At 43.3% G+C, this 26581-nt stretch overlaps 1 long non-coding RNA gene across 1 annotated transcript; it reads left to right on the top strand.

Moving 5' to 3' along the window:
• Window positions 1-111: 111 nt before the first annotated feature.
• LOC122767848 lies at window positions 112-26581 on the top strand. Its single transcript, XR_006360254.1, has 4 exons — window positions 112-589; window positions 3269-3423; window positions 17809-18046; window positions 24019-26581. It is a non-coding gene; the product is annotated as an uncharacterized LOC122767848 (long non-coding RNA).

The following is a 26581-nucleotide window of genomic DNA, read 5'->3' as shown; positions in this document are numbered from 1 at the left end:
GTCTGTCTGTTGCTCCTGCTCCTCCTCTTCCTCGTGGGTTATGCGTGTCGGCTCGAAGGACAGCCCCCGTGCTCTCTCCCACACACACACGCAGACAACACACCTCCACGATGTGTCACTACCCCTTCCACCACCTCTCCCCCGTCATTCCCCCGCTCACCGTGCCATCTACCTACACGTGCTCTTTCCAAGCCTCCTCCATCCCTCAGTTTCTCTGACTCGGTTTGATTTTTTTTGTGTTCTCTGTTCATCTCTCTCTCTCTCTCTCTCTCTCTCTCCACCCCTCATCATACTCATCCTCGGCCCCCACCTACACCCCCTACGCTGTTTGTGTGTCACCGCTGCCTGGAAGAAAGAAGAAGAAGAAGAAATGCTCCGGCCAGTGGCAGTCAGTGAGCGGAGAGGCGGAGAGGGGAAAACAGAGGGAAGAGCTGGGGCGCGTTCACAGCACAGCGATGACGCCGTTCACCAGCACCGGCCAGACTTGATGGACTTATCCCGGACTGCAGAGGGCAGACGGAAGGAGAGGGAGAAGAAGGAAGGAAAAGAAGAAGAGGAGAAGGACTGAAGAGGCACCTGCCTCAGGAAGGTATGGAGACACACACTCAGACACACACATGCTCATCATGTCTGTCCCATTTGCAGTTTGATCTGTCTCACTCTCTCTCACTCTCACTCTCTCTCGGCCACAGTTGTGTCCACAGGCTCTGTTTGGGACTTTGACTAATTGAGAAACTATTCTGGAACACTGAGGAGACTTTTTCTTCCCTCCATTTCTTTTTCATCCTAATTAATTCCCCCTGTGCACACACACACACACTCAGAGACTGTGTGTGTGCGTGTGTGCGTGAGTGTGTTTCTCACTCTCTGAGTCTTTACTTCACTCTGTTTTCCTCCACTCTCTCCATCTGTCTGCCTTTGAGAAGCAAATAATTAGATGTAGAGATTGGCTTTCTCTGTGGCTGAGCCCAAGGATTGAGCCAGCGCACACAACTACACACACACTCACACACACCTGGAGCTCAGGGTGTGTGTGTGTGTGTGTGTGTGTGTGTTGCTCTCCTTCTTATCAAGTCTTTTTTTGGTATAATTTCTAAGGGATACGGCTGGTACCTCTTTATTTTCATCCCAAGAAAAGTTAACAAAAATAATTGCAATTCACGATATTACTATGATGACGGAAAAGTTGCAGGCTCCCCCTTGTAGCACTTTCAAATAAATCACTAAGACTGTATGTTCACAGTTATCCAGATGATGGATATTCACCGTGACTGACCAAGAAAAACCTCAGATTCTAAAAAAACTTCTTAAACAGTGCAACAAGTCAGTGATGTGGCTTTGATTGATCCTGGGACACGAGTGGAGGAATTGAAGAAAAACAACAGACATTCATTGAATTTCTATATTGCCTCTGGTTATATATGAATTCAACATTTATCCACAATAAATATGTTGGAGGATCCTGTCAATGCTGGCAAGGTCTGAGCTTTTTGAAGTGCAGAGCTGAGTGAGGAGAAACTCGGGAGAGAGATTTTGGTACTTGGAGTTGCTGAGAGACCTTTGAGGAGATTGGTGGCAGAGGTATTTCCCCAGAGAGAGAGGGAGAGTGAGAGAGAGAGAGAGAGGGAGAGAGCAAGAGAGAAAGAAAGAGAGAGAGAGAGGGAGGGAGAGAAATAGGTTTGAGATAAGATGACACGGGTTGTGTTGGGTATTGCTAGTGACCCACAAGCTGATAGAGGGAAGGACACACTCACACTCACGTCCACAAAGATCTGCAACGAGTCGTCTCATAGCGACAAACAGACAGAAGAACCTACATATTAGGGAGACAATGCAAGTTTTTCTATTTTTTATTGTCATTTAATTGTTTAATTCTCTGTGCCAATTCCAAAATGTCTTCAAGTTATCATCCCTGCATTATATTCCATATGTTATGTCATGGTGTGTCAAGTGTTGTTTTAATATTTTTAATATTCAGCTGATATCACAAATATACATATGTAATACCTGTATAACTATATCACAAATATACATATATTATACCAATATAAGTATATCACAGATACACATATATAATAACTATATCACAGATACACATATATTATACCTGTATAAGTATATTACAAATACACATATATTATACCTGTATAAGTATATCACAGATATACATATATAATACCTGTATAACCATATCACAAATACACATATATTATACCTGTATAACTATATCACAAATACACATATATAACTATATCACAAATACACATATATTATACCTGTATAATCTATCACAAATACATATATTATACCATAAATATATATACACATATATAATACTAGTATAACCATATCACAAATACATATATTATACCTGTATAAACATATCACAAATATATACATATATTATACCTGTATAACTCAATCAAAAATACACATCTATTATACCTATATAACCATATCACAAATATATATATATTTATTATACCTGTATAACTATATCACAAATATATATATATATATTATACCTGTATAACTATATCACAAATGCACATATATTATACCTGTATAACGATATCACAGATATATATATATATTATACCTGCATAACTATATCACAAATACACATGTATTATACCTGTATAACTATATCACAAATATATATGTGTATATATATATATATATATATATTTATATATGTATATATATATATATATATATATATATATATATATATATATATATATATATATATACATACATATATATATATACATTATACATACATATATATATTATACCTGTATAACTCTATCAAAATACACATATTATACCTATATAACCATATCACAAATATATATATATATATATGTATTGTACCTGTATAACTATATCACAAATACACATATATTATACCGGTATAACTAAATCACAAATCATATTTCAATATCAAAAAATTCACAATTATTTATTTGCCCCAAATAAAAGCCCCTTACCCTAAGTGTAAAGCCTAAGATCAGGTCTCAACCCCCAAAAGCCCTTTAAATTTTTGAGGACCAAACAGAATGTCCTCACTCACTCACACACACACACACACTTCATTTCCACCCTTTTCACGTGCTTTCTCTCTCATTCAGCCACTTCCTTCTTATTCTGCTGTATTTCATGATTCACCCAGCCTCTCTCCCTCTCCCTCTCTCTTCACTTTCCCTCCCAACCATGCATCCCCCTCCTCCCTCCCTCCCTCTCTCTTCTTCCTCCTCCTGCTCAGCTCCCGCCAGTCCAGTCTCATTGTCCTCACACACACACACACACACACACACACACACCTCGCTGCCCGAGTGTGTGTGCATGTGTGTGCGAGGACGGAGGTGTGGCAGGTCATTGTCCAGCACCGTGCTGCTGAGTGCCGGCTTCAATTCTAAGGTGAGTGTGTTGTTGTTGTTGTTGTTGTTGTTTTCTTTTAGCCTCAGTCCTCCTTCAGAACACACAATCTGGTTTTTGTCTTTCTTTTAGTTTTAAAAGTATGTGGGTGCTTTCTTAATTTAATGGAGCAGAGGATGGTGTAGTGTGTGTGTGTGTGTGTGTGTGTGTGTACTTTTATCAGGACATTTTCATGCCATAAACACTGATCTTGTTAGGACCTGTAGTCCTGACGGAGACCAAAACCTGGTCCCAATGAGGCGGAAACTCATGTCTGATGAAGTTTGGGACTAATAATTGAATTGTGGTTAGGTTAAGGTTAGGGTTAGTCATTAAGTGATCATGGTTAAGGTTAGGGATAAGGCTTTGGTTAGGCTTTCCAAATGAATGGAAGTCAGTGTAGACTGTAAGAACCTGTGTGTGTGTGTGTGTGTGTGTGTGTGTGTGTGTGTGTAGAAGGCAATCTTGGCTCAGTGTGTGTGTGCTCTGTGTATGAAATACTGACCGCCTGCAAACGGTCCTTGCTTTGCCTTTTTGTTTCGCTTCTCTCCTTCTATCGTTCATCCATCCACAGCATCTCCATCACTTCTGTCTTCCCTTCTTCTTTATTCTGTCACATTTGAGCTCTGAGACGTCGTTTCCATTGCTCGCTGAGAGGAGACCACGCCGCCAAAGCTGTGTACCACACTGAGAATCCTCAGATTGAGATTGTTTCATTTACCTTTTCTTCTCTAACTCTCTTTTTCATTCTTTGACACTCCTCTCTCTCTCTCTCTCTCTCTCTCTCTCTTGCACACACACACATACACACGCATGCATGCACACACATTCCACAGCAGATTTAAACATTTCCCAGCGGGGTTCAGAGGGTGAACAGAAATAGATCTAATTCTAAATCAGGACGGAGAGGCGAGCATCAGGCTGCCTCCCTCCCTCCCTCCCTCCCTCCCCTCACAGCCAGCAGCTACATCACTTGCACTCAAAGAGGAAACAGAAAAAGAGAGCGAGAGAGAATAAAAAAAAGTTTGAATATCAGACGTAGATTTAGCAGTTAAATTGTATGCAGTGAATACTCCATGAAAGAATGCTGCAGCGCTGAGCTGCTGCCAAAGCTCGTGCACTTCACACTCCATGTTGGGCAAACAGCAGGAGGAGGTGTGAGGACGAAAAGATGTCTCTGTTTTTGAGATTATAAAACATTATTTGTAAATGTGTGTGCAAAACGTGTGGAATTGTGATAAAAGGGTGTCGCTCGCTTCCAAAAGCATGGAACTTTTTTTTTTTAAAAAAGATTGAAGCCGTGTGGACTTGTCTGCAGAAACAGCAGCTGAGTTTCAACAGGAGTGGAGATGTAGACGTGGGCTTGAGCCATCCGTCTACCTGTCTGCCTGCGTGTCTGCCTGCCACCTCTGTGTGTTAGATCTGGCTCCGGAGCCCAGATAGGATAGGTCATGGGCCATTGGTTGCCCCATGTGGTCTGAGAGAGGGAGAGGGAAAAAAACCAGGAGATGTGAAGGAGGCGGAGGAAGAACAGGAGTGTGAAGGAGTGTGCGGCTTAATTCATCACAGTGTGAGGTTGTGGTGGTTGTGAAGCGATAAAGCGGGGTGCTGTGTGTGTGTGTGTGTGTGTGTGTGTGTGTGTGTGTGGGGTGTAGATAAGATGTGCTGAAGGCTTAGATACAAGGCATCTCCGGCTTTGTGAGAGAAAAACGTAAGGACGCATATAGAGATGTAGCTATGTGTGTGTGTGTTGGGGGCGCTTCCAACATTTACTGTCAGTCAACACCGTCACCCTCCATCTCACTCGCTAACTGCCCTTTTCCTCTTGACTCACTGTTTTTTTTCCCCCCTTCTTCTGTTTTTGACAATGAGCTGACAGGGAAGAACAAAAGAGGACATAATACATGCCAGCCCTCCTCTCTCTGCTGTCAGCAACCAGGAGGGAGGAGGAGGAGGAGGAGTGATAGATGAGTAACATGTGAGGCCATTGCGGTAATCAAATTATATAAAAGTAGAATTTGCCGCCTCGTGCTTGAAGGATTCCGCCAACCTGTCAGGTTGCCGGAATTTGTGTGATAATGATCTCCCTCCGTGCTGCTGATGTGAAGTCAGAGTGGAGTTGACTTTATCTAAAGCTGCCAATTTTGCCAATATTCCTGACACGGCATGCTAACAGGCTCATTTGGACATTTCAGAGTGTCCGATTAACCCTATCAATGGGGACCAAAGAGGATTGAGGACCTTGCTCTAAGGTACCCCAGGCCTTGATCTGCTGGTATTCAAACCAGCGACCCTCTTGCTACAAGCCTACTTCCCTTCCCGTTCATCCACGGGCTTGCAACATCACTGACAGACTAAATAAGGAAAGCTGGCTCTATCGTTGACTGCAAACAAGATAAAAGTGTCAATCACTGATAACCTGGAGCATCTTCTCCACCCACCGGACACGGTGAAGCGCCTCCAACAGGCTCTTTCAGCTCCACTGTCACTATCACAGATAATCCTTCAACATCTTCTCTGTCTGACAGAGGAAACCTTAACGTCTAACCCACTGCACACTTTAACTTTTTAAGTATTCATAATACGATTGCCCTGACATTTTTAGGGATGCACAAAAGTGGATTTTTATTGCCGATTTCCAATATGTAAATATTCATCGGGAGTGCTCCGATACCGACCAGGACATTTTTCCCTCCGCCCCCAACTGTAGAAGTAACCTAGTCTCTTCTTTAGTGAATTATTTTAAAATTTTAATTGAAATATGAATCAGTAGTCCACAACATGGTTGAAACAAAACACTGATTTCATGGAAAACTAGGGTCAGCTACTGCCCGCAGTGGACTGATGAGCCACCAGAGGGCAGAAGACAGGTGTCAGAATCTGTACAAAGAAGAAAATATTCAGGAATTGATGCAAATGTTACCCAGACCATCACTAAAGTTCAGGTAGATCCTTTTCCAGGTTTTAACGTCATGTAATAATTATTACATCATAATTACAACCTAATAGCTCCTGTAAAGACTCCATCTCTGGCAGTTTAAATGTACATTTGAATGTAGGAGCTGCACTGAACATGAGGGTGGCTTTGCCCACAATAATGAGAATTATATGATCCACTCAAAATAATGCATGGCAATCACATAATAATACATTGATTTTGATTTTAAAATCAAAGTGCAGAATTTCTCACCCCTTTCAAATTCAGCTTTGGCCAATGAAAAGGTTTAGTGGGTGTTTTTTGGTATTTATAAATAATGTTGCTCTACCTCCTCTGGCCTCTGTTCATAGCCTCACAGCTAACTCTCTTGTGCATTAGACCAATTGCTGGCCAGTTCTGAGAAAGCAGGCAAATGTTCCACAACAGCTGCTCTGCGTTCCATGTTGCAGCAAAGAAACAGTTCACTTTCTTTTCAAAGAAACCAAAAAAGGTCGAGCCACTTCCCGCAGCTGTACCTGCTGTTCGAAACCACCCTCGCTCCTTTGGTGTCACTGGTGAGGAAATCCCTGACGCTGATATATAAGTCTCACCATACACAATACACAGTGAATCAAGTTCCACTATGATCCATGACACAGCAAAAGAGACAACTCTATGAATTTAAAATGGACCGACACAGAAAAAGGAAAGTAATTATGCAAATGTTCGCCGATGATACCGTCATACAACATGGCAGAAGCTGCAGCCAAACTTCCATCAGCCATGGACAGTGTAGCTCAATGGCTCCACGATTCCTGCCTCACCGTGAACATCGAAAAGACTGCAGTCATGTATTCCACCAACAAACAGAGATATGATGTTTACCCTACTGTCACTGTCAACAACAAACCTATACAAACCGTAACAGAATACAAATCACGCTTGACCCCTCCCTCGAGTTCAAAAAACACATCAAAAACATGACAAAAACACTTAAGTATAATCGAAATTCGCGAGGCAGCTAAAAGCTACTTAAATGCAACGATCATGTCCCACTTCTCTTATTGTATTACCAGCTGGTCAAGCTAATAAAACAACCATTAAACCATTAGAAAAAGGTCAACAATGCCATCACTGCACCATTCTAAACAAATACAATATGCTTCATTTTGACAATTTTATCTCTCTTTCATATGTCCAAATGGTCTACAAAATTGTTCACAACTTGGCTCCATCTCCACTCAAAGATTATGTCCACCGGCCACTAGAGTGACCACAGGTACCACTAGAGGGCAGTGTAGAGTCCCAAAATGTAAGACAGCATTCGCCCAATCTGCTTTTTCTTCAAAGGCTGTGAAACAGTGGAACAAGCTCCCATCTGAGCTGCTGAGCTTGAATTCACTCCCTTCATTTGCAAGAGATGCAAAAAAAAAACATGGTTTTTAGATAACCAGAGATGTACGCATCTGTGATTTAAGGGATTTATTGAGATTATTGATACGTGATTGACTTGTACTGTATGCACCATGAAGGTTGCACCTTATCTGAGGGTTAGTGTGTGCTGAGTTGTGCTTTTTTAGATCATATCAGTACGTATGCTGTTTATATGCTGTTGGGTCTAGATAATGTATTTGAATGCTGTATTAACTTGCACTATATATATATATCTTGCACTTTGACCCCTCCCCCTTAGGACTGGTACAAGCATCTCTGCTGTTTTATGCATAATGTAATTCTACACTGTCCTGATAAATCAAATGAAATGAAATTATGCCTGCATGCATTTTTACAGTGTTAGTTAAGAGACACTGCAGGACTGCAGAGATTGTACTTGATCATTAATTAAACTTAAACCTTTTCCTCAGAAATGAGGTTCTGTCTCATTAGGACCAGGTTTTGGTCTACATGAGGACCGCTGGTCCTGACACGGCCAGTGTTTATGCCAGAAAAGGTCCTAAAGAGGTAACAAATACAAGAACGCACACACTGCGGTTGATTTCAGCTGTGGTAATTTGTGAGTGAGTGAATAAAACATGCATCCATCGCTCTTCCCTGCATTTGAACTCTCCTCCCCCATTCCCTGGCTCTGCCCCTGCCGTCCTCTTTCATCTCTTTTGCTGTTTTTCTTCTCTGATTCCTTTAATCAGCCTCCTCTCGTTCTTCATCTTCCCCTTTTTGTCCCGCTGATCTGCTCTTTCCTCCCCTCTCCTCTCCCTCCCTCACCTTGTTTGTGTCACCACTTTACTCTTCTCTCCACTTCCTTCCTTTCTCTTCTTCACCCCCTTTAGAACTATCTCCACTTCTTTTTATTCCTCACCAACTCCACCTTCCCTCTCTCCCTCTCCACCCTCTGCTCTCTATCATACCCCCGATAGGTGGCAAAGTGTGTGCAAGATGTTGCAGCAAGGGCAGCGCTGGTGTCGATAGAGCTGCGTGAGATATACTGTGTGTGTGTGTGTGTGTGTGTGTGTGTGTGTGTGCCTTGTAGACACTGCAGGTGCTGCATGAAGATAAATGAGCTGTCATTAGCCAATCAGGTCAGCTGGTGGGAGGGCGATGGAGTAGCAAGGAGTGAGAGCACCTCATGGAGGTCAAGCCTCTGTGTGTGTGTGTTGAGCAGATATTGAGAAGGAGGATTCCCTGATTAGATGTGAACTCTCACAAACTTTCTCCTCCTCACTGTATGAGCTTCCTTCCTCGCTCCCTCCCTCCCTCCACCATTGCTCCTCGTTGCTCCTCCGGGAAGTGGAGGAGTACTGAAGCAGATTGTTGTGCTGTCTAATTGCTATCTCCGGCCCGTTGTTTGTGTCTTCATCAGCAGCTCATCAGAGTCTCGGAGAAAGAGGTTGAGGAGGAATTAAAACGTGCTTCACAAGTGTTGTTTCCAGCTGAGTATTTCTGCACAAAGAAAAGTTAGATGACATATTATGTTGTGTTTTCTTTTTTACTTTTTTCTTTCCTTTCATTATATTCCCCAAGGCTCTTCTCCGGGGAAAAGGCTATGAAACCAATTAGAGAAAGTTAGACTGGCATATATTCTCATTACTGCACTATAATCAATCAATGTGTGTGTGTGTGTGTGTGTGTGTCTTTGCCCTTTTACCATTTACACTGAGGTTAATGCAAATTGCTTCATGCATAAAGTGCTCATTGTCACAACCAAGGTGCTGATAGGAGGAAGGTAAATGATTAACAAGATGGAAAAAGAGTCTAATCTCCCTTACCCTCGCTCTGTGTGTGTGTGTGTGTGTGTGTGTGTGTGTGTGTGTGTGTGTGTGCTTCTTTGATCGCTAATCCTCTCTCTGGCTTGACTTTCTGTCCCTTGTCCTTTTTTCGTCTGCCTATCTCCATGCTCTCCCTCCTCTCATCTCCTTGCTTCACACAGCCCGTTGCTATGTCTGCTTTGTGAGCAGCTTACAGGCACAATAACTAGGGCAGGCTCTCTCTCTCTCTCTCTGTCTCTCTCTCTCTCTGTCTCTCTCTCTCTCCCTCCCTCTCACTCTGCTTTTGAACAAATCCGTCATATTGTAACCATAACTTTGTTGTAATGGTACAGTAGCCCCGCCAGCGTGTCCATGTGGGTCCGTCTTAATAAACAGAAATCACGTCATAAACGCACACGTGGTGTGTGGGGGCAGGCGAGTGACACGCAGCCAGTGTGAACACCCTCACGTCAGCCTGAGTTCACTGCATGTTGAGCTAACGGGAGAAGATAGCATTCAAAGACCCCCGTAAATGCTCCTTCTGCGGGATCTGCAGAGGAGCAGCTGTGTGATGCATTCAAGAATCCTCAAAAATGTGATCGCTTGAAGTCAATGCGAGCTGCGGCTGCTACCTCCTGATGATAGATGTGCCACAAATGGAGTAGAAAGAAGTGTTTCTATAAATGCAGTCATTGATAAAACATTTGTTTTTAGAATCAAGCAAATAATGGAACATTCGTGCCATCCCTGAAAAGAATTGTGTTAGTTAAAGCTGAGGCAGAAAACATGTTTTGTATCTGAAGTTGAAGAATCCATAACCTCGTTCTCTCGCTTGTTTTTTAAATGGAAAAGTCCTAGAACTGTAGGAAGGTCATGTCCTTCTGTCTATTTCTTCTTAGGGTAAGAACGGATTCTTTCATCTCCGTTCACACGCTGTTGGCACAGCCGTCGGGAGCCACGCGGGGTTCGGTGTCTCGCCCACATCAGCATGTAGACTAACAGAGCCTGGAATCAAACTCACAACCTTCAAGTTGAAAGACGCCTGGCTCGAGCCTGTCACTTTCCCCCCATTATTATTCAGCCCTGTCTTTGTGTTTAGACTCATCCTTTCACTCCCTGTCACTGCTCTGAGATCACTCTGACCTTTACATCCTCTTTTATCTCTTTTTTTTCCCCTCCCTCTCAGTTTCAGGTAATCAAACACTAAGGGCATGAAATAAAAACACACACGCTTTATTTCCCTTTCTCTCACCCTCATGTCCGTCCGCATTATCATTATGCATCACATTTATGACTTAATATAGGAGCTCAGTGGTTAGCCAGACAGTCGTAGTGCTAGTGAGACCCTGTAATCCCTCTGCTCTATGCCCGGTTTGCCTTAAGCCTTATTCCCCACTGGGAACCAGGAGTTTATAATTAATGTAGCTCGAGTGGAGATCACTTGCTCTCCGTGGGCCTGACAACGCTCCACAGGGGCGGCGAGAGTGACGCTTATCCAAACCAACAGGCAACACAACGTGTATTTGTTTGCACCGTCATAGAAACGGAGTATGGAGTATTTACAAATGTTGAAAATAGCAAGTGGATTATGAAATACAGATTTATCTAGCGTGGCTATAGTCTTTAAAAGGTGCACGAGCACTGTGACACTGACTGAGATGCTGCACAGACAGACATGAGCCACTGCGTCCATCAAAACGGAAATCTGAATATCTTTTGATATATATATATATATATATATATATATATACACATATACACATACATATATACAAAAAAAAGTTAACTATGACATTCATCTAATATTTTAATGTTTGATTGCACTAATATATATATATATATTTAAAGATATAAATCATATATCAAATAATAATGTAAATGTATATAATATATCATATTTTTAGTCTATATCTTGATACAGAAGATATACGTGGATATAAAGCTGCACACAGATTGTTTCTCTGGACTCGTGAAAAGTGAAAATACACTGTAAAATCAAATAGAATCCACTGTTTATGATCAGTATATCATGATCTTAAAATTCACTCATTATTACCCGTCATTTCAGATAGTACATTGGCCATAAATGTGGTCCGTTTTCTGCTATAACACTAAATACTTAATATAATATTTACATATTAGGTATATTTCACAATAAATCTGATGATTGTCAGTGCAACAACAGCCTTTAAGACCAGGAAAGGTCATCACAGATACTTTATCACGCTATGATGATGTAGTTGGGAGTCAAATGAGGCGAGTTTGACGGGACAAACACCTGCTGACATCACACATCACACGTGTTCATGTGTTCATAGACGAGTTGACGTGCTGCGACGTTCAGTGGGAAATGACCGCAGCGCCATATGAAGGAAAGTGATCTTGAAAGCAGCAACGTTTCCCGTTATGTGACAGAATGGACACGTAACGATGTCGAGTATCGAGGCATCGTGAGGAGAGGGATCCAGGGGAAGGTGGAATGGGCGGAGGGTGAGGGGGTGGGAGGTGGGGGAGGTGGGAGCACAAAGCGCTGGCCTGTTGAGGAGAAAGAGAGAAAGCTCCTGTGTGTTTGTGTAGTCAATAAGCTCTTTGTTCACCAGGCCTGGGAGACAGTCAGACATGAGGACAGACTGAGACCCCACCATAGTGTACCTGAACTACACACACACACACTTGCATCACCACTTTATCATGTTATTCTTTCTCTTCTTTGTTCCTTCTTTACTTTTTATGTACTCTGTATACAAATGTACACATATTCATTCATCCCTCGCTCTTTGCTTTGGCGTCTTTGTGCTGAAACTGTTTTTTCTTTCTTTCTTTCTTTTAATCAGCACTCCCGGTTATCTAGGCTGGGGGGGTGGGGTTACCTGAGCGACAGACAGAGGGTGTTTTGTGTTGAACAAGGGAGCGAGGGACAGCAGAAGCAGGTAAGGAAAATGAGAGGAGTTTGGGGAGGACAAAAATGTAACAGATAGAGGGAAAGGCTTTGTGCAGGTACCAGAAACAAGTGCAGGAATCCAGGACACACACACACGGATGATTTTAATGTAAAAGAAAAAGAAATTGGGGCTCAGAACTAGAAAAGAAGGACACGAGAGACGAGCAAAGGAGCAGAGGACGATCCAGATAAGTGACTGGGAACTGCTGATACAAGCTGTAAGTAATAAGAAATCGGCAGATATGTCGAAATTTCCTCTTTAATGAGCTTTTCTCTGTGAATTCTGTGAGCTATAATACGCCTGTGAAGTGAAGTAGTGTTGTGTGTTTTGGAATCCAGCGTATACGCGAAGCCATTACAGAGCGAATCCTCAGGTTCGTGCCTCATTCAGAGTGAGCCCCAGCGGCTGCTTCATGGATATTATTCTAGATGGAGGTTTGTCAGTGGCTATACTTAAACTGCAGGAGAAGAAGTCAGACACCTGTCTCGCATACAGGGTTTGTGTGTGTGGAGGCTGGTAAACAATGGATGGAGGTATAATCAGCTTTCTGCGCAAACGTCTCAGGGCTGTTGACCAGTGGGATCAGCATTAGGATTCTGTCACTCAAACTCAAAAAGCACAATGCTCAGCTTATCTTTTTTTTCCTCTTTCACACACACACACACACACACACACATGGATGCGTGCACATGCTTATAGGCTCGTGCAAATATCGATCACCTTATCGCTCCGTCCAAACAAGAAGATAACAAATAAAGCACATTGTCTGTTTCCACAGAAGCTCTTGATAAGACTCCAATCAGCTTACGACACACACACACACACACACACACACACAAGGATGGATGACTTTGCTGTTCCCAAGTTTGAGTATGAAAACGGAAAGTTGTTGTTGTTCTTTGTTCAGCGCGTACAAAGGCGCTATTCAGGTATCGTCCGTTTGGCGCGTGGCTTTTAGTGACCGCCGCAACACTGCTAATGTGCTAGTATCGAACGAACCGGGGTTTCAAAGTGAAAAGAGAGCATTTTCAGAGTAACTTGAATGTAACAAAGACCATAACAAAGTGCATTTTTTAGAGCATCTCAAGCTCCGTGCTGCTGAGTAATAATTTAGCAGCGCAGCCAGGTAGCTCGGTGCCACGGGGTGAAATCTAATCTCAATTCTGAATTTGACAGGCAGCCACTGAAGGGATTTTACAGTCCGGGAGATGCAATCGTGCCGTTTACGATTTGGTTGACTAATTGATCCATTTCTTGATACGTGAGTTTGTGCTGGCGGGAAGTGAAGAGCCATAAAAAGTACTTTTCATCTTTAATTTCACACTTTGAAAGATCGTAATCTAACTTTCAAATTTCCTCCACTGTCTTTCGGTCTTCCTTCGCTCACCTCCGCACGCTCCATTTCCTTTCATTTCTCCAAAGTGATACAGTAGATACAACGTCAAGACTGTTTTCTTTTCATCACTAAATAAGTGAGATGATTTGTTTCCAGCGTTTTTACTTAACATTTAGGTGTATAAGTTTAAACTAAAATCAAGTTGTGATGGACTTTTAGAGCCGCAGTGGTAATAATAATCTCTCTTCTTTTTTTGAATAATCAAACCAAATCCTCTCTCTCTTTTTTTCAGACAAGACAGGACATTTGTGAACATCAGCATTCAGAAACACAGATCGACATTGATATTAGGTTTATGTTAGAAAGGGAACAGAACGTAAACAACAAGCAACAATCTGCTTTTTTCCCGTAAAACACACACAGCACAGTTTGAGGAATTGTCTTCATCCACAAAATGAGCCACTGACACATTTCCTACTACAGGTATTACAAATAGTATAATATAACTATATATATATAAAAAAAACTTGGAGAAATCCAAACTGTGAGAAACACATGGACCAGTCAAGATGGGATGAGCAGCTCCTGCATACACCTGTGAGCCGCAGCAGGACCATGCCGTTAAGATAGATAGACTTTTATGAAGTGGTTATGAATGTATCGTGGTTAATTATTATCAGCAGATAACAGTTTTATTATTTAAAACAAAACAACTGGTGATCAGTGATCGGTTTGCAACAGAAAACAATGACAGTCTCTAATACATTTATTTCCGGAGTGACAGCTTGTTAGAGCAATGAGCCACTCTGCCGTCCAGCAGTGGAGATAGCTGGGGCTTATGAATAATGGATGAGCCAAACTTTAAACAAAGTATTAAATTATTCAAATAGCCGATTTCCTCTTTCATTCCCCCGCGTCATCAGCCCAACGCGCTGGTCTAACCCCAGTTTGACTGGTGGATGTGAGGCACCACGCTGTTCTCGGGCCTGCGGCAACCCCTCCACACACACACACACACACACACACACACCAGCCCCTCTCTGTTGACGTTGACTTGTGTATTTTGGAGCAGTTAATAATTCAGAGGGTCTGCGGGCTGTGTTTCCGTGGGTCTCATCTCTGGGCAATAAATAGCAATAGTATATCTTTAATGTGACATGAGACCAAATCATAAAAGTAAAAAAAATAAAATACACTAAATATTCTCATTATAAATATTATCTATTGATATAAATATAAAAATACATGGAAATGACAATATTATGTTTTAAAATAAGTCATTTTAAGCCAAATTATTTGTGTTAGAGCAGAATTTGACAGTCACTGTCATTGTTTGTAATGCACATAAATATCCATTTAAGTGTATTATCTGAAATGAAAGGTCATAATAAGTGTATTTTACATAATATATTAAGATTTATTTATAAACGTTGATGACTGAATGATATGTGATAAGGTTTTATCCCATATTGCCCGGCCGTAGGAGAGAGCGTGATTGTGTGGGGAGGGGGAGAAGAAGAAGAAGAAGAAGAAGAGAGCAAAATCAAAGGACAGGAGGGGAGGGATGGGAGAAGACATGGGAGACGAGAAGGATACACAGGGGAGTGAGGTGTCTCAGCGCAGTTGTAAATCCTCTGCAGGGCCGTGTAAGCTGTCAGACCAGCTGAGGGTGTTAAAGGCATGAAGTGAGAGGGCGGTGCGCGCGCACACACACACACACACACACACACACACACACACGAATCAATGTGCGGAGACTGAAAAGTTTACTTCTGCCACCAGCATGACTGGCTCGCTGCTGTGTTTTATGGCTTTCTATTCCTATGTGATTTTCTCTGGCATGTCACATAGGGTCTAAAGCCATTGGGTACAGAGTGGGAGATCTGCACACGAGGATTAGATGGATATGTGGAGTGACAGGGGCAGGATAAAAGAAAAGCACATGGAGATATGATAGCACACACACACACACACACACACACAGTTACACTGACTGGCCTGAGGCGTTTTGTCTCAGCCTGGTCAGCCAGTATTGGAGACAGGTTGAGGAGCACATAAATCCCTAAATCCTCTCTCTCTCACACACACACACACACACACATGCACATGCACACACATACGATAGCAGACACTGTCGGAAATCAAGAATAATCAGATGTCTGTTTTACACGAGGGTCAGTGGAGGCTGGAGCCGATCATCCCACAACCAACAACCATTCACTCTTAAGGTCCTGGTGTATTTCTCCACCCCACCGCTCACCGAGCAGGAAAAAACAAAAGAAGGAGCAGTCGCCAAGGAAACAATGCTATGGATTGGAAAGATGAGAGGCTGGCGGAGGAGGTGAGGAAGTACCCTCACCTGCACAACTCGTCGCCTCTCCTCGTCTTCATCATAGCGTTGTTCTCATTGACGTGTTCACACACTGAAGTTCTTCCTTTACTGGCGTCCTTCTCGGGAACCCCGTGCATTTGTCCTCCTCTTCTTCTTCTTCGGTAGGAATGCGTCTCACTCCCTTTGCGTGCCACCCGATGGTGAAGTGGGATACTACAGGACCCTAACACCCCAGTATACCAGGGTCCGTGATATGCGGCATGTGCGTGGAAGTGTACCACAGGCTTTGTATTCATGTTTCTGGACCCATGTGAGGAAGCCGGAGAACGTGGCGAGAACATGCAAACTCCACACAGAAAGGTACTCGGGATCTGAACTGGTGACCTTCTTGCTGTGAGGCAACAAGGCTACGCCGCCATGTGGCTTGTAAGATGTTGCTAAATGCTGAAAACAATCATCCTTTCAGCAGCAGCAGCAGCAGCACAGATGCTTCTTCAGCTGCTTGCAGTTGTCACAGTTTGCCAGTTGACAACGGTTTAAAAGCATATCGTGACCAGACCACAGCCTCATGTTAACACTGACACTTTAATCTCTTATTTTCCATGTAATTGAAGTGCAGGTAAAACGACTTTGTGAAAGTCGCTCGATAGACCGCCATGCCGTTCTTTTCCACTGTGTGTGTGTGTGTGTGTGTGTGGACTGACCTATTGACTGACCCTTACAAACTTTCTCTGCATTGATGTGGAAGACAAGTTCCCACTGACAGACACCGCCGAGGATTATATCGACGTGTGTCAAATACACACGTATTAGCTGGATTACATCGGCTGCCGTTGGCCTGCACTGGATATAGATAACAGTAAAAACCTTAGACCATTAAGATCCAAGGTCCACTGCTTCTTGGCAGACACAGATAGATGGATGGACAGATAGATAGATAGATAGATAGATAGATAGACAGATAGACAGATAGATAGATAGATAGACAGATAGATAGATAGACAGATAGATAGATAGATAGATAGATAGATAGATAGATAGACAGATAGATAGATAGATAGACAGATGAATAGATAGATAGACGAATAGATAGATAGATAGACAGATAACCAGATAGATAGTAGATAGATGGATAGATGGATGAACAGATGAATAGATAGACAGATAGATAGATAGATAGATAGATAGATAGATAGATAGATGAATGAATGGAATGAACATATAGATAGATAGATAGATAGATGGATAGACAGATAGATAGATAGACAGATGGATAGACAGATAGATAGATGGATAGATTGGAAATGAATAGATAGATAGATAGATAGATAGATAGATAGACAGACAGATAGACAGATAGACAGATGAATGAACAGATAGATAGATGGGCGGATAGACAGATAGATGAACAGATAGACAGATAGACAGATAGATAGATAGATAGACAGATAGATAGATAGATAGACAGATAGACAGATAGATAGATAGATGGACTAATTAAGCCTTACGTCTGTCTAAGTAACAGTGAACACCACTTGCTCTGCTAACCCTACGAAAGCCTCCTCTATCATTATAGGTGTCAAAATCTCATCATCCAAGTTCATTATAAAGTTCTGATGTCTGTCGCTCTGTCTGTCTCTCTGTCTGTCTCTCTGCAGGTGGACGTGGATGCGGCCCGTCACGTAGGCCATGCCCTTCACCTGCGCCTGCTTCTGTGGCCTGAACGGCTTCTGCCGCAGACGGAGGAAGAAGAAAAAGGAGCAAGTGGACGAAGTGGAGGGTGAGGAGGCGGAGCGCTGTGGGGACCAGGAGACAGATGTGTGACAGCTGTGCTGTCGGCCACGCCCTCTCCTTTACCCTTTAAAAGACTTTCAAAGGAACGTGCAGCCCATTCAGGTGCCCGTACTCCCGCCTCGTTCTCTTTCTCTTTCTCAGGCTTTTTGTTTAAAAGTCAGATTTTTAGATTTTATCGAAAGTATTTTTAATAGGTATAACTTATTTTCCACTAACACTTCTGAGATAAATCCGTAGAGATGCACGATATTGTCGGTGTCGGCCGGTGAAGGCTGCTACCTCCTTGACATCTATACTTACACCTCCACTCTCCACCCACTATTTTAATGTTCATTTACTTTGCACAGTGAAGAAAATGTATATGGGACACGAGTATGAAAAAAGTCCACTATCGTGTGTCCCTTTAAATGATCCTCACTATCATTTCCTGCAGCTGTCTCGTTTCCCCTTGACAGCTGACTGAGAACTTTTGCTTCGGCTGATGTGATCCAAAGAGGAAAAAAAAACGTGTCTCAACTTTTTGATTTATTTTACATAACTGGAGAAATGTATGAGGTATGACGAGGCAACAGGCTCCAGAAATTCGTTATTCCTCTCAGTCAGTGCCCCATCTCTTGCCCCTCCTCATCTCCTCTACTGAGGAGTTGGAATTGGAACCACACAGCAGCGGAGCTCTGCGCCTCGTCACCTACCTGCCGGCGTCACATCAACTTAGTGGAAAAACTTCAGCCGAGTGAGAGAGCGTTATGCATTCAGCCCATCGTGCTCTTCACGCCTGAGCTGCATCTGATCTCAGGGCCGAGCAGCTGTCCAATCAGCAGCTGAGCTGGAGTGTGAAGATTGGAATCAGGGGTCAGAATGAGCAACAGGGCTTTGTGAGACGTTCCTCAGTCTTTGTTTCATTAATGGGGAGACGAGTAATTACACACACACACACACACACTGGAGCAGACTCATCAGTTAATGTCCCCCAGTGGGAGTGGAGTGTCTGCCTGTAAATGCCACTGCCGTGCGCTTCCAGCTGTCACCTGTACGAGTGTGTGAGAGAGTGTGTGCGTGAGCACGCCTCACGTCTCGGCCGCAACAATAGACTTTTGAAGCTGAAACAAGTGGTTAAGATAACTGTTCAGCTGCTGTGGACTCAAAGACACTCTCACACACACAGGTCTCATTAGTGTGTGTGATTATGCATGGGACGTCTAGTCAGGCAGTGGAGATGTAATTAACCTTTTCCAGCAGGAAACAGATGCCTGGATGTCACACACACACACACACACACACACACACACATCTGCTGTCAGGGAAACAAAGCCAACGTCACGGTGTCACGGACACAAAGCCCCAAAAGAGCCGCCTGGCACTCTGTGATAATCCCCTCACGCATATTTAAATTCAGGGCTTAGAATATGTCTCGATGCTGCCGTCTCCACGCACCCACACACACACACACACACACACACACACACACACACACAAAAGTAAAAGACTGGTTTCCATGACTTCAGAGGACATTGCACTGACTTACATTAATACACCGGAGACACTCACCATAACCACTACTCACCTAATCCTAATCCTAATCTCATTTTTAACCATACAACATGTCTTCACCCTAAAATGACTTGGAAAATCTACATCTACAAAGTCCACCCATAATGTGACCTTTGTAGATTAAGGTCCCGACAACATGAGTATTACTGGAAAACACACACACACACACCTCCCGTTCATCTGTCTCAAAACTCTCTTCTTCCTCCACTTCATCTATTTATTATCAGTATATAGTCCATGGCCTTGCATGGCAGCTCCCATAGATTAGCCGCCTCTCCCTCTCTCTCCCTCTCTCTCCCTCCCTCTCTGACTCTGAATATCTGGGATTTCTTCAGGCGGCCAAAAAAAAAAAAAGAAAGAAAAAGCTGCTTTACACCAGATTAATGGACGGCCCTGATTGCGTCTGCCAGTGTGTGTCTGTGCCTGCGCGGAATAGATTGTCTGTTTGCTCGTTCGCCGTCTGCACGGGGCGAAACGAGACAACGCTAAAGTCATTTCACAGTGTAGAGCACCTATTATGATTCACCGCGTTACGGCGCAGCGCTAATGAGAAAGAGAGAGAATGGGGGAGGGAGGGAGGGAGGGAGGACAGTGGTGGAGGAGAGTGTGAAAGACGTAATGAGAGCGGAGCTGAGCTGGAAGAGAGGGGCTAATGCTGCATGGAGCGCATGCCTGGCTACACTGGATAAGTTTCTTGGGGCGGCGCATGCAGGTGTGTGTGTGTGTGTGTGTGTGTGTGTGTGTGTGTGTGTGTGTGTGGGCAGAAGAAAAAAAAACGGCCTGATCTGTTTGCATTATTCTCATTTAACGCTCCCTCCATTTCACCTCGTTAATGAGAGGAATATTCGCTCCAGTAATAGCAACAGACTTGAAATGGATAACAATTTGTTGCTTTCTCGCACACGCGCACACACACACACACACACACACACACACTTGGAGGTGAAAAGGTGGGGGCGAGCAGGAGGGAAGTGTGTTTTCCCTCAAGCACCACAACCCAGTCCTTTATGGATCACGGCAATTTTCAGGGATTGTAACTCAAGGACAAACAGCTAAAAATAGAGGGGATGTGTGAGACTCCTGCGATAGTGGGGAGGAGGAGGAGGAGGAGGAGGAGGGTGTGTGCGTGTGGGTGGGGACGGCGAAAACCAGCCCTGTCGCATTCGATTTGGGTCAGAAACGAGGGAAGGGCTGGCGAAGCGGAGGGTGTTGCAGATTGATCATTCACTGTTCCCTCTCGCCCATCTCCTTCAACACCTCACTCTCCCCTTCTTTCCTCCCTCACTCCCTCACACACACACACACACCTGCAGGATACAGAGCGCAGGGTGAGGGGAACGAGGACGTCTGGACAGGAGGAGTCATTTTTGAGAAGAGAAAGACAAAGGAGAGACAGGGAAGAAAGCAGCGTTCGAGGTTATTCAGATATTCATAAGCAGCTCTCTCGTATAATGAGTGCGTAGATCACTTCATACCGTGAATGATTATATCACAGCCTCACGCTTTAGACCAGCATGATTCTAGGTTAATGCACTAGTTTGTGTTATTTGGACACTTCCATTCACAGTCAGCTGTACCTACGTGACCTGACACTGTTTTTCACCAGTCAGCGATAAAGACAACAATAAAGTGACAAATACAGGATTCCAATCAAATTGATCATGTTTTCTAAATGAATTTTGCTTCAAATGCATATTTCTTATTGAGCATAGAGAGTTATTTCAATGCTTATTCTTGTCATTAGAGGCGGAGGCAGATATTCAAATAAGAACAAAAGAAATAGCAACAATTAAATAATAATACATGCAGATTAATGAGATTAAAAATAAACAATTGTCAAATAACAAAAACACAGATACATTGGGAAATAGATAAACATAAAAGTAAAAGACAAAATATAATTATATGTCTATGTACAAATAAAGTATATATACACACTTATATATATATACATTTATAAATACATGGGGATTTGAACCGGTAACCCTCCAATTACAGCTCCCTTTCCAGTAGACTATGTGCTGCCCCATGAAACTATTGATAACAAACCGGTATGGTCCATGTCATGTAAAGGAGAGGATTAGGATTAGCTGTGGGATTACCTGAGGCTGTTTTACTGGCGTTTCTTAGCCCGAGCCACTTCTCCAGTATGAGACGGTCTCTTTGTGTGTTTCTGCTGTGAACGAGGTCCACGTATGATCTGTGACAGGATGTGTGTGTGTGTGTGTGTGTGTGTGTGCTATCATCTCTACTTTTTTCATTGGCTAGTCATTAAGGATTGATACTTTTCCAAAAGGAAAATGTATTAAATCTCTGGAAATCTGGGATTTTTTTAAGAGAACGTGTCTGTGGGTGTAATCTTAGTTTACATCACGTATGCTGCGCTGCATGAACTTCCAATCTGCTGCACTGCTAATTATGAAATGCCAGTTTATTGTTGTTGTTGTTAAACTAAGTCTGTTCCAAGTGCAGTGCTCTATCGACGTTAATGTAACATGTCTTTACTGGCAGGAATATGCTTAATAACATAAAAGTGAACTGAAATGAAAGAAACACCTGGTCCATCTGGAGGCGGTGTAGTCGCCGCCCACTTCCAAACACACACACACGTGCTGCATGTTTTATGATGGAAAACATTCAGTTCACCTCTGTTCTTGTGTATTTTGAAGACGAATAATATTTGTTGGCCCTGATTGGATTTCCTAGGAATCCAGTTTCTTTGAGACTAAACCTGATTAGTTTCTATCAAGTTTACTTTGGAACGAATGGAAGCAGCAGTGGTCGATGCTCTCCAGCTGAAAGCATACAGGAAGTTGGAACCCATTGTTCACGTCTAGCTTGAGGGAGTGGGACCCCCGACGCGCACACAGTTTCTGTTTCTCTGAGGCGCCAGGCTGTCGTCCCTTCATTGCTTTGCTCTCCCTCGCACACATCTGTTCTGTTTTTCCTAATGAAGGCAGTAGCGATGGTCCCACCAAGGCTAATTAGGAGGACCGATAACTGCTGATACAGTCAGTAGGGACGGACCGGTGCCGACCGCTCGGAGCCTCCACCATTCCCAGAGCATCTGAGCAGGGAACGTCGCGGGAAGGGATGCAGAAGGAGGACAGAAAAATGAGTAGAAGAAGAAAAAGAGAGAGAGAGAGAGACGTGTAGTGTAATTGAGATTGTAATGGGTTTTGCCAGGAGCACCTGTCAGGGTCAAGTTAAAATGGCTTGAGGAAGAGAGGGATGAGAGGCTGAGAGAGGCTGAGAGAGGAGAGAAGGGGCCAATTGGAGTCAGGATCCCGGTGAGGAGAGGCCGTCTTCCATGCCAACCTCACCTGATTGCCAATTTCTACCAGTTTACACACGAGGCATCAATATGGGCCACTCACACACACACACACACTTCCACAAAGTGCTAACCGTACACTGTCAGTCACACACAGGGGAGGAGCCACGCTGACATCCCACCTGTGCAGGCTGATTGGACACGCTGAGCTACTTAACAAGGTGTCCGCCGTTAAATATCTCATCCTCTCCATTCATCTCCATGAAAACAAGGAGAGGCAGCGTTGATTAGGCTGCAGCGTGCTGCGCCAATCTAACGTCCGCGCCGCGTCCATTACAAGTCCTCAGGCCGCAGCGGATCCAACCAATCCGCGCTCCGCTCTCGTGTTCACCCGCTGGCCGCAGACGCGTTGCCCGTGATGGAAAAGCACTCCTGACGGCCTCCAGAGCCGAGGCGGTGGACGCCTGAGGAGTGATGGAATGAGGCTGAGTCTTTAATAAGTCGCACCTGGCAGCTCAATATGTCGACAGCCCCAAACTGACTGAACATTTCCGGTTAAAAGTGGCGTCAGTGAACGCCACGGTCCAGAGGGATGCACGCGAGGGAGAGGTTCAGCCATCAACCTGAGGAGGAAGTTCAGGATTTTCATTCTTAGATGAGCTCACGCTTTGATAATTGTATTATTCATCGCGATTTTCAAAGGCAAACCCTGTGTAGAGACAATGACATCATCAAAATAATGAAATAATCCGTTACCTTCCACATGAATATGTAGTACTCGGATTTTTAATAGTGAAAACCTAAGTGCACTATTTTAAAAATATACAAAATGAGTCTTATTGTTTTTAAGATATTTCAATATTACATACTAAGTCTTTAAGTATTTTTTATATTTAATTATATTTTTTTGTAATAGTGAAATGTTGAAAGTACATGTAGACTTAACTTTCTACTCACTCGATACGATTTTATATACAGTTTTCAGCCGCAGCAGCGACAGCAGCAAATCTAAAAAGATCCAACTTACGTCCAGTTCAAAGGCTGAAAATCCCTCGGGGGGTGGTTGTGTTTTACTGGTTGAAGGTCAAAGCAGATGCACAGTAAGATGGACATTATATCTTTATCATCCATGACTCCTTGCAACTCCTACAACTGCCCACGGCTGCACACACACACACACACACACACACACATCCGTCCAACCCTAATACTTAATGTATATTTGTATTTATATATTTATTTTATGTAGGCTGGAAGTTGCAGGAAATGGCGTGTGTGAGCGGTGGACGCAGAGAACGTTTTCAAAATTGACCAGAGGCTGTAAACAGGTCAGATGTTCCACAAATCTGATGCCAAATCACCGTCGTCATCATCATCATCATTGGGTGAGAAATCAATTTCTCCCCCTTCTTTTTTCCTCTGTGTTTTCACTTCATCTTCTCCGGCGCACACACACACACACACACACACACACACACTGAGGCGGTCGATGCTGGAGCGGGTATTGAGCAGTGGCTGTGGTCTAAATGAGAGTTTGATTTCTCAGGGGGTGTCAGCCCCTGTAACTGTGGTGTTGAGTCACCATCAGAGACCTCTTCACAAAATGCCAATTGATGAATGAGTGACTGTGCGTGCGCGTGTGCGTGTGTGTGTGTGTGTGTGTGTGTGTGTGCACTTTAAACGTGTTGTGATTTAGCTGTACCCAAGAACAATACTTTTCATTACAGGCTGATAAAGTTCATTAAGGACGAGCGGTGACTTGATCTGCTCTTTAACACTTCATTCTTGTGACATTACACACACACACACACACACAGGTAAATGGATGTATGGACTGCCAATAGAATAAATATAATTAAGTATTTAATGATGGATCTTTAAATGCATGGGTTTGTACCCAATTTATAATTGTTTAGGAATCGTAAGCCTTCAGAATCATAGCGAAATCAAATGACACGTTATCATTAATACATGGAAAAGCAAAAAAAAAATGAAATAAATAAATCACATAATACACTGTGTTCCTGTGGACTCATCTCTTGAGATGAGAACTCAGGCATTACTTCATTTTTTTGACGTTGCATGATGCAGCTGAAAAAACATGCCGGTCCAAAATGGTGGCCTCTGCAGAGCTGACCTGGATCCTGATATAAATAAGAAAGGCTCATTCTGGGATAATGAAAAACAGCCACTCCTTCAGCTCAGTGATTGTACACTTGTGCATAATGAAGTATATTTATTTTATCTTCAATTCCTGCCAAATCATTTCTTCTAAATTTCACACACTGGACCAGTTTGTAGGTTTTAGTGGCCTCTCGGGGTCACTTCACGCTCCCCATCCAAGTGTAGGAAAGAAAGTGGCCCTCAGTTATCATCAAGAGCCGTTCCTGGAGACGGGGTTTGACTCGTCTATTCTGGGATGCCATACAAACATAGCTGTTACAATTATACAAGAGTGAGAGTTTGTTTTGTGTGCATTTCTGCAAATACGAGGCCTGTATTGAGGTAACACTTTGTTTTACGCGTGCATTGAGTATTGAGTCTCACATGAACCCGGCACATGCACAGATGCAAGGGCAGTCTCCCTCTTCATAACATTGACTGAGCCGCTGATGGCGTCTGAACCAACAGGAAAAGACCCAATGATCGTGAGCCAATCACCGCACCCGCAACAATTAGTCTTCCTGTGTGTGTTTTTATGGATCTCATACCTGTTGGCCTTTTGCAGTGGGAGAAAAGTGAGGCAGAGACGGAGAGTGAATCACAGAGGAGGAGGAGGAGGAGGAGGAGGAAGAGGGACCTTTGACAGAGCAGCGCTGACAAACAGTGAGATACATAAACATGAGGTCAGAGAGTATCGCAGCGGGAGGGGGAGGAGGACGAGAGGCCAAGTGTTTGAAAGTGTGTGTGAGAGAGAGAGAGAGAGAGGGGGGGAAAGAGATATGCTGCTACGGGAAGATTGTCTCTCATTGACAAGCTCTCACTCTGTTCAGGAAACCCGGCAATCAATGTTTTGGCATGGCAGGGCACGCACACACACACACATCAGTCTGTGTGTTTTAGTGTGTGTGTGTGTGTGTGTGTGTGATGGAGGGGGAGAGGATGTGCTCGAGGTCTTGGTGGTGCAGGAGAGAGTGTGTGTTTGTAATGCAGAGCACGTCAAGAGTCCTACGGAGCTCCTTTTGCAGCAAAGCCTCATTAAAGAGACACTTGCCTTAAAGGGAGGAAATACTGCCGGACACACACACACACACACACACACACACTCAGACTAACAGCGACACACACACACACACACACACAAAGCTTCTCTTAGCATCTCAGCAAAGAAATGAATGCAGAGCAAGTGGAGGAGTAAATGCAGCCTCCGCCCACCCTTCCCCTTTCTTTTTTTTTTTCCTTTAATTTCCTCTCTTTGTTCACCACATGAATAAAGTCATCCATTCATCCACCTGCCTCCTACTCTCACACTGATATTATATTCATTTCTATTTGATTGTGTCAACTCTGTGGAGATTGGCTATGATGTATCTTGTGTGCCTTTTTTTAAAAAAAAAATGCTTCTATGAATAAATAATGTCTGTACTCACTGAAAAGCCATATTGCCAGAAAGCCATGATGAAATGATAATGTAATATCTGTCCCTGTGTTGAATAAAGTAACCCCCTCCCTCCCCTATAATTATTATTATTGTTGTTGTTTTTTTGTTTGTATTTTCTTTCAGTAAATGAAATCTAAATTCCTGCGACTCTCTGATACGTTTGCACTGCTGCTCTCTGTGTGTTTTAATAAAGAGAAAGCCTGTTTCTATA

This window comes from Solea senegalensis, linkage group LG4 (genome assembly GCF_019176455.1).
Source record: "Solea senegalensis isolate Sse05_10M linkage group LG4, IFAPA_SoseM_1, whole genome shotgun sequence".
In the NCBI taxonomy this organism is placed as follows: Eukaryota; Metazoa; Chordata; class Actinopteri; order Pleuronectiformes; family Soleidae; genus Solea; species Solea senegalensis.
This window is presented reverse-complemented; position numbering and strand designations above follow the sequence as displayed.